Below are 8,221 nucleotides of genomic sequence, written 5' to 3'. Positions count from 1 at the left end.
GATTGAGAAAAAAATATATTTTTTTTATTTCCTTTTATTTGCCAACCTGCCCCCCCAGTTATGCACATCTGCCCCCAGGGTTGCCACTCTGCCCCCAGAAATGCCTTATACCCCCTATTTGCCACTCTGCCCCATGATGTGCCTTTTAACCCTCTATATGCCACTCTGCCTCCAGAAATGTCTTATACCCTCCTCTATGCCACTGTGCCCCATGATATGCCTTTTAATCCCCTATATGCCAGAGTGGCATGTAGGGGGTTAAAAGGCATATCATGGGGCAGAGTGGCATATAGGGGGTTAAAAGGCATTTCTGGAGGTATATAACTGCTAACAGCAATCACACTCCTATCAAGCCAAGGCAGCCAGTACATGCTGGAACCTGAGGATGATAGGAGTGTGAGTACAGCCTCCCTATGCCATGCTACCACCATCACCACCTTTACACATCCATACTAACACACACTCATTCACAAACATTTAAATAGTCATTCATTCCATTAATCACACATACTTCACACATTAATCACAAAAACCCTCCCCCACCCCCTTACCTGAACTGCAGATCTCTCACTCGAAGACTTCTGCAGGGGCCCGGCTGTGCGTGCAACTTCTCTGGCCCCGCCCCCAGAGGAAGGAGGGGGGAGGCAGAGTTATGTGACACGCTGCTAGCTTCTTGTTCTCCTGCTGCTCGCGACCAAAGCCCGGTAAGTAGCATGGCCCCAGCAGACATTTTGAGGTCTGATTAGAAGACGACCTCGATTATAAGACGAGGGGTATTTTTCAGAGCATTTGCTCTGAAAAAAACCTTGTCTTATAATCGAGCAAATACGGTAATATGCTCTGTGTTTTGATCCTGTGCTACTGATTGCAGCTTTTTGTTGGTTTCTACCCGTTTTGACACGGCTCGTCATCAGCCTGCCCTCGGCTTCTTTGTGATCTTCTGGTACCAACCCGTCTTGTTCGACTATATCTTCTTGTGCCTTGCCAGAGGGCTTCCTGCCGTGTGCCCTGCCTGAGGGCTATCCACCCACAGCGTCCAATCCAGAGACTTTCTAACCAGTGTGTTTACCTACAGCCTGTACTCTGTCTGTGCTTTAGCCTGCTGTGTAACCAGTCCTGTTTGTACTTCTGTCCAGCTAGCACACTGTATTATAGACTTATCTTGTAAACCAGCCTTGTGTGTGACTCTCTTTACTCATCTGTAGTTACCTTGTTGTTATGCATCATGGGGTACAGATGGTGCTCTAGGTATCCCCTCTCAATTACCTGTGGGTTATAGTAACAATATATTTAAACTAAAGGGTCTGATTACCTGTAATACTGTATTTGCTCGATAATAAGACAAGGTTTTTTTCAGAAAAAAAACTTCTGAAAAATCGACCTTGTCTTATAATCAAGGTCGTCTTGTAATCAGACCTCAGATCATCCCCCATGATACCTCCGAATCCCAGCATCCTCAGCTGCATCTCTGCATCCACCAGGGGCGAATTCCAGAATCCGCAATGCCGTGGTTGAAACCACCTCCCGAGTCACAGCATCTGCCGCCGTCTCCATGGCCAAAACACCATCCTCAGATTCAGCCTCCTCAGATGCGGCAGGATCACAACATCCGCCGGAAGTTCACTACATGGCTGTTGCGCAGGTCACGTGGGTTGCGCAGTGCTCACCTGACCCCACTTCGATTTGTAAGTTAATGCTGCATAATGGAGCATGTTGTGCCATATCCCATATCCCTGCCTATCATTCTATGTAGATCAGTCCTACATGTAGTGAAGGGGCATATCTTAGTGAACTACATTTCCCCATGATTACCAGGGTGTCTTAAGTGTGACTGTGACTGAGAATCATGGGACATACTGTTCTTACAGATGCCACTGACTGGTGAGCAAGAACTGTAAAAAAAATCCCACTATACACATATATGCAGTAAGATGTACCACCACTTTACTACCACCTTTACCCAGTGTCATAGTGTAAGTGTGCATATGAGTGTCATTGTGTAAAAGTGCATATGAGTGAGTGGCATAGTGTACGTGTGCATATGAGTGAGGGGCAGATTTTCAGTGCGTTTATGAGTGAGCAGTGGCGTCGCTACAGGGGGGCAAGGGGGGGCAATTGCAGAGTTCACGTGTCCTGCTTCCTCTGTGCTGAAGTCTGTGAGCGGCATCGAGGAGCTGCAGTGCAGGTAAGGGGGTGGGGAGGGTGTTTGAATCAGTATGCGTGATTGAGGGAATGAATCTGTGAATGAATGAGTATATGAATGAATGAGTGTGTGTGTGATAGCATGGATGTGTAAGTGCTGGAACCTAGGCATGATGGGACTTTGATTGCTGTTAGCAATCACACTCCTATCATGCCAAGTCAGCCAGTACATGCTGAAACCTAGTTAGCTGCCCCCCTTGTGTATTGATGCTGCCACCAGTATGGGGTCTACACATCACTTACAGCCACCCTGTACCAGCATGTACTGGCTGACCTGGCATGATAGGAGTGTGATTGCTGTGTGGGCAGTGTGGACGCCAGGGCTGGCTTTGGGGTGTGCAACCTGTGGTCTATGCCTGTAATTTAGGGGGTTTTAAATATACCTTTTAATGACGTGTTTTTATGTGAATTCCAATTGATCTATACCTGCAAAGCTGGGTTTTTGCGTTATTCTGTAGATCTATATATTTCCATACATTTATGTATACCTGCAAATACAGTGTTTGTATATCTTATTCAGTTGATTAATACCTGCAATGCTGTTTCCATGTATTTATTTGATCTATACCTGCAATGCTACGTTTCTTATACTATTGTATACCTGCAAATACAGGATTTGTAAGTCTGATTCTGTTTATTTGATAAATACCTTCAGTGCTGAGATCACAAGTGAATTTCAGTTGATCTATACATGCAAAGCTTGGTTAGTGTGTTATTGTGTTGATCTATACCTGCTATCGGCAACTGGGGCTAATATTAATATATATGGGCAGCAGGGGCATCAATACACAAGGGGCAAAAACACTAAGGGGGGTATAAACGACAATGCAGTGTGAAAAATCCATCCTGATGTAGACGTCTGTGACGTAGATTGTGTCCTGCTGTTTGTGTGTTTTTGGTTATCAGTGTAGCAGAGCCTGTCCTCGGGTGTGTGTGTATAGGTGTTGGTGTGGCAGAGCCTGTCCTGGTGTGTGTTTGGGTGTTGATGTGGTAGAGCCTGTCCTGGTGTGTGTGTTCAGTTGTCAGTGTGGCAGAGCCCGTCCTAGGGTGTGTGTTTGGGTGTCAGTGTGTTAGAGCCTGTCCTGGTGTGTGTGTGTGTTTGGATGTGGGTGTGGCAGAGCCTGTCCTGATGTGTGTGGGTGTCTGCGTGGCAGAGCCTGTCCTGGTGTGTGTGTTTGGTTGTCGGTGTGGCAGAGCCTGTCCTGGTGTGTGTGTCTGGGTGTTGGTGTGACAGAGCCTGTGTTGGTGTGTGTGTTTGGTCATCTGTTTCCTGGCACTTAACTTACAGTAGGAATTATTTAATTTATATTTATCCAGAGATAAAATGTCCTCCTGAAGTTGTAGTGACTTCAGGGGACAAAACGTTCAAGGTTATTTATTGTGTTATAATATCTATTTCAAGGATTAGTCGCACTCAATTGTGGCTTTAGGCTTCCCATGTTGAATGATCAAGGATTATTTTAGCCCAATAACAAAAGTATAATTCCATAGCACATTACTTTTGGAAATTATGAATGCCCCCCCAGTTTGACTGTGGTATCTTGTGTACCCCCCTCTATATATTGTTTCTAGAGTCGCCACTGTGAGTGAGTGAGTGGCATAGTGTACGTGTGCATATGAGTGAGTGGCAGATTTTCAGTGTATTTATGAGTGAGTGGTAGATTCACTGCATGGCCCATTTCATTCTATAATACAGCGTATGTACTCAAAAAATACAGTAATGCTGGTATTGTTTGAATTACCGGTACGTAATGTAAGTTTATTTTGAATAAAAACAACATTAGAGAGCATGCAAACACTTTACAGATACACATACCATATACGGTAACAGAATAGAATGACTAGTGTCTTCTTGTTGTGATGGTTTTAGAGTACCTGGACAGCAAACCTGCCATCCCACCGTATTCTGATTCCAAATTGCCGTCATGTCTTCCACTCCTCCAACATCCACAGGAGAGTGTTCAAGCAACATACCAACTTGTTCCACATCCAGAGGAGAGCCTTCAAGACTGGCACCAGTAGAGAAAGCAAAAGGAAAAGGCAAATCTACTAACAGATTCATACGTAGGAGCTACAATGCCAATTTTTAAATTATGGTGATAAACAAGGCAGAAGAAACCAACAACTGTGCAGCTGCCAGAAAGTATTGTGATGTGTAATATCAGGAAAGGGTGGGCACAGAAGACAGAACTCCTGAACACACATTCGACCAGACAAGGTTTCAAAGGCACTACGTTGGGCATCATAAAAAACTTGACAAACAGGTAGCAGAATTTGTCTGTGAAATGCATAGCAAAGGATACCCAGAGAAGCTATGCAGATAAAAGCACTGGAAGTTGCAAAACAGTTAAAAATAACTGAATTCAAAGCAAGCATGGGATGTGTAGAATGATGACGCTAACACAGAACTGTAGCAAAAAGACAACCAAATTACTTTAGTGAAAAACTCCTTTCCTTTCAATGCTTTGTGAAAAGCATGACTATGCCCTTAGTCAAATCTGTAATGCAGATCAAACACCTGTGTTCTTTGACATGCCAAGCAATGTTACGGTGCACAAGGGAGAAAAGTCAGTTCTCATAAAATCTACTGGCAATGAAAAATCCCAAATAACCATTATGCTGGCAAATCTAGCCGATGGAACATACGTTATCCTGAAAAGGAAAACCATGCCAAAAGAAAAAGTGCCATCAGGAGTGATGGTAAGAGTTCAAAAGGAGGGATTGATGGGAGAAAGCCTAGCTATAGACTTGCTTAAATTTGTTTGGGGAAGAAAACAAGGAATCCATTGCAAAAAAAGAGGAATGCTTGTCCTTGATGCATTCAGAGGACATTTAACCCCAAATGTTAAAAAGCAGATTTCAAAGATGAATACTGATTTGGTCATCATCTCTGGAGGTATAACCTCACAGTTACAAGTACTGGATGTTGTGGTTAATAAACCAGTTAAAGACCATTTAAAAAGGCAGTACAACACATGGCTCTTTTCTGATGATCACGTTCTCACTCCAACAGGAAAAATTAAGAAGCCATCTATTACTTTTCTATGTAAACGGGTACATCATGCCTGGAGCCTGATTTCTGCTGACAGCATTGTTCTTGGCTTCAAGAAATGCTGCATTACTAATCCCATGCATGGCACAGAGGATGATATCTTGTGGCATGACACACCACAGAGCAGAACTGAAAACAAAGGAGATGAAGAGGGCGAGGAGGAGGAAGATGATATCATTCCTGTCATCATTGATTAAAAAAAATCTAGAAACAAACACTGTTTTCCCTCTGATACATGCTTGGTTTTTTTTACGTTTGCTACTTTACAGATAATCTGGTTGTTATATGTAAATGATTTAAACTATTTGTATGACAAAACTGTGGTTTCGATTTTTCCCCCCATAGGATAGTCGGATAGTCTTATAGTCAGGCATCCCCCCCCCCAAAAGATCCAAAATTTGAGGGGTCGTCTTATAATGTAGCAAATACGGTACTCGATTAGAGAGAACCTCTACACGACTGCAGGTTCGAATTGGTAACCACATGAGGAACATCAAAAAAGAATTTGTAAAGCATAATGTGTCCCAAGTGATAATGAATTTTTTTTTGCAATGTTAAGTTTGAGGGGGATAGAAAAAATATACACCTATTGGATAAGTGGAACTATATAGAAAAATCCATGGGAGAAGCTAAGATGCGATGGATTTATGATCTAGACACTTTAACTCCAAGAGGTATAAACATGGATTTCGAGTTATATAATTTTTTATAAAATAATTTTTATTACATTCTAGTTGTTTGTTATTGTTTAATTTTTGTGTTACTTATCATGTATCTTTGGACATTGGATTCATCTATACTGTAGGTTGTTCATTATAAGAGACACATGTTTGTTTTAAGCACTAAGAAACTTCTAGATATTGATACAAATGTTCCTTATGATATTTAATATATAGTAGAAGACCTCTTTAATATGTAAGGACTGTGAGACCTAATGCCCATCTGGACAAAATTCCAAATACTTTGAACAGGGATTTTATACCGTATCTGCTCGATTATAAAACGACCCTGATTATAAAACGACCCCCCCAAAATCTGAATATTAATTTATGAAAAAAAAGAAAAAGCCTGAATATAAGATGACCCTATAGGAAAAAAGTTTTACCAGTAAATGTTAATTCATGTAAACTATGTGAACAATTGTTTGTTAATAAAAGCAATGATTGAGAAAAATATTTTGTTTTTATTTCAACCTGCCTCCCCAGTTATGCACATCTGCCCCCAGGCTTGCCACACTGCCCCAGAAATGCCTTATACCCCATATATGCCACTGTGCCCCATGATATGCCTTTTAACCCTCTAAATGCCACTGTGCCCCATGATACGCCTTTTAACCCTCTAAATGCCACTGTGCCCCATGATACGCCTTTTAACCCTCTATATGTCACTGTGCCCCATGATATGCCTTTTGACCCCCTATGTGCCACTCTGCCTCCAGAATTGCCTTATACCCCTATATGCCACTCTGGCATTTAGGAGGTTAAAAGGCATATTATGGGGCAGAGTGGCATATAGGGAGGTATAAGGCATTTCAGGAGGCAGAGTGGCATATAGAGGGTTAAAAGGCATTTCTGGAGGCAGAGTGGCATTAAGGGGGTTAAAAGGCATTTCACAGAGCACTCTGCCTCCAGAAATGCCTTATATGCCTCCCATTTAACACTCCGTCCCCCTCCCTCCTCCAAACTTACCGGTGCTCCAGAATCCCCGGTGCTTAGTCCAGGCAGCGTGTAGAGCTCTACGCGATTTGCGTAGACAAGTTGTCTACGCGAATCGCGTAGAGCTCTACACGCTGCCTGGACTAAGCAACGGGGACTCAGAAGCACCGGTAAGTTGGGGGGGCATAACACAGGAGGATCCAGGTCCCCTGCATCTGAGTCCCCGGTGCTTAGTCCGGGCAGCGTGTAGAGCTCTACGCGATTCGCGTAGAGCTCTACACGCTGCCCAGACTAAGCACCGGGGACTCAGAAGCACCGGTAAGTTGGGGGGGGCATAACACAGGAGGATCCAGCTCCCCTGCCCTTATAGCATAACAATTGTGTTGTGCCAACGGACTTGTGAGTTTATCCAGTTTTTTCTTATTAAAATATGTTTCATATTATACTGCACCATTGGCGGTTCTTTTATCTGCATTTCAGGATTTATCAAGATCTGACATTATCTGATGAGCCTCTATTACCAGTTACTCTTGTGAGTGCAATATATATTCACTACACAGATATTTTGTTTGAATCTGCTACACTATTGTGTTGTCATTTTTCTCCACATGCTCATGCGCCCCTTGTTCGATATACTGCTGTGATACACTTGTGAGGAGTGTTGTGTTTGGGAGCTGCAGAACCTGTGGGGAGTATATATATATTATTTTCACTCTAGACACGTAAGGGTGTTTTTTTTCTTGTACCATTCTCGCTGCGGGGATCTGGATCTAAGTCTCATAGTCAGACCTATTTAAGGTCTGATTATAAGACGACCCCAATTATAAGACGAGGGGTATTTTTCAGAGCATTTGCTCTGGAAAAAACCTCGTCTTATAATCGAGTAAATACGGTAATTACTGCAAGTACAGAAGGGGTTAAAGCATGGTTGCTGCAGGAGTAGGAGAATATAAATATTGTACACTCCCACTACCACTGCAAAAAAAAACAATCCAATACAAAATGCGTTGTGTGCTGTACATGGTGTCTTTGACTGCTCAGTGCTGATTTGGAGGAATCTGAATGGTTGGTTCCACTCCATTATACTCAGGCTACGGACACAAAACCACTTAAAATTTGTGATGCACACATTTTATATTTATATTGGGTGGTGAATAAAGCTCAGGTGTTTTACAATATTGCTCTATGTCAGTTCCTCCTGTATGCTTTTTTCGATAGCTACCTGCATTATCTGAGGTGTTTTGGATACTAGTTGGATGGTGAGGACTGAGGTCCCATAATGCTTACACAAACTAGAGCCAGTCACATGTGA

The sequence above is a fragment of the Spea bombifrons genome, chromosome 12, assembly GCF_027358695.1.
Source record: "Spea bombifrons isolate aSpeBom1 chromosome 12, aSpeBom1.2.pri, whole genome shotgun sequence".
In the NCBI taxonomy this organism is placed as follows: domain Eukaryota; kingdom Metazoa; phylum Chordata; class Amphibia; order Anura; family Pelobatidae; genus Spea; species Spea bombifrons.
This window is presented reverse-complemented; position numbering follows the sequence as displayed.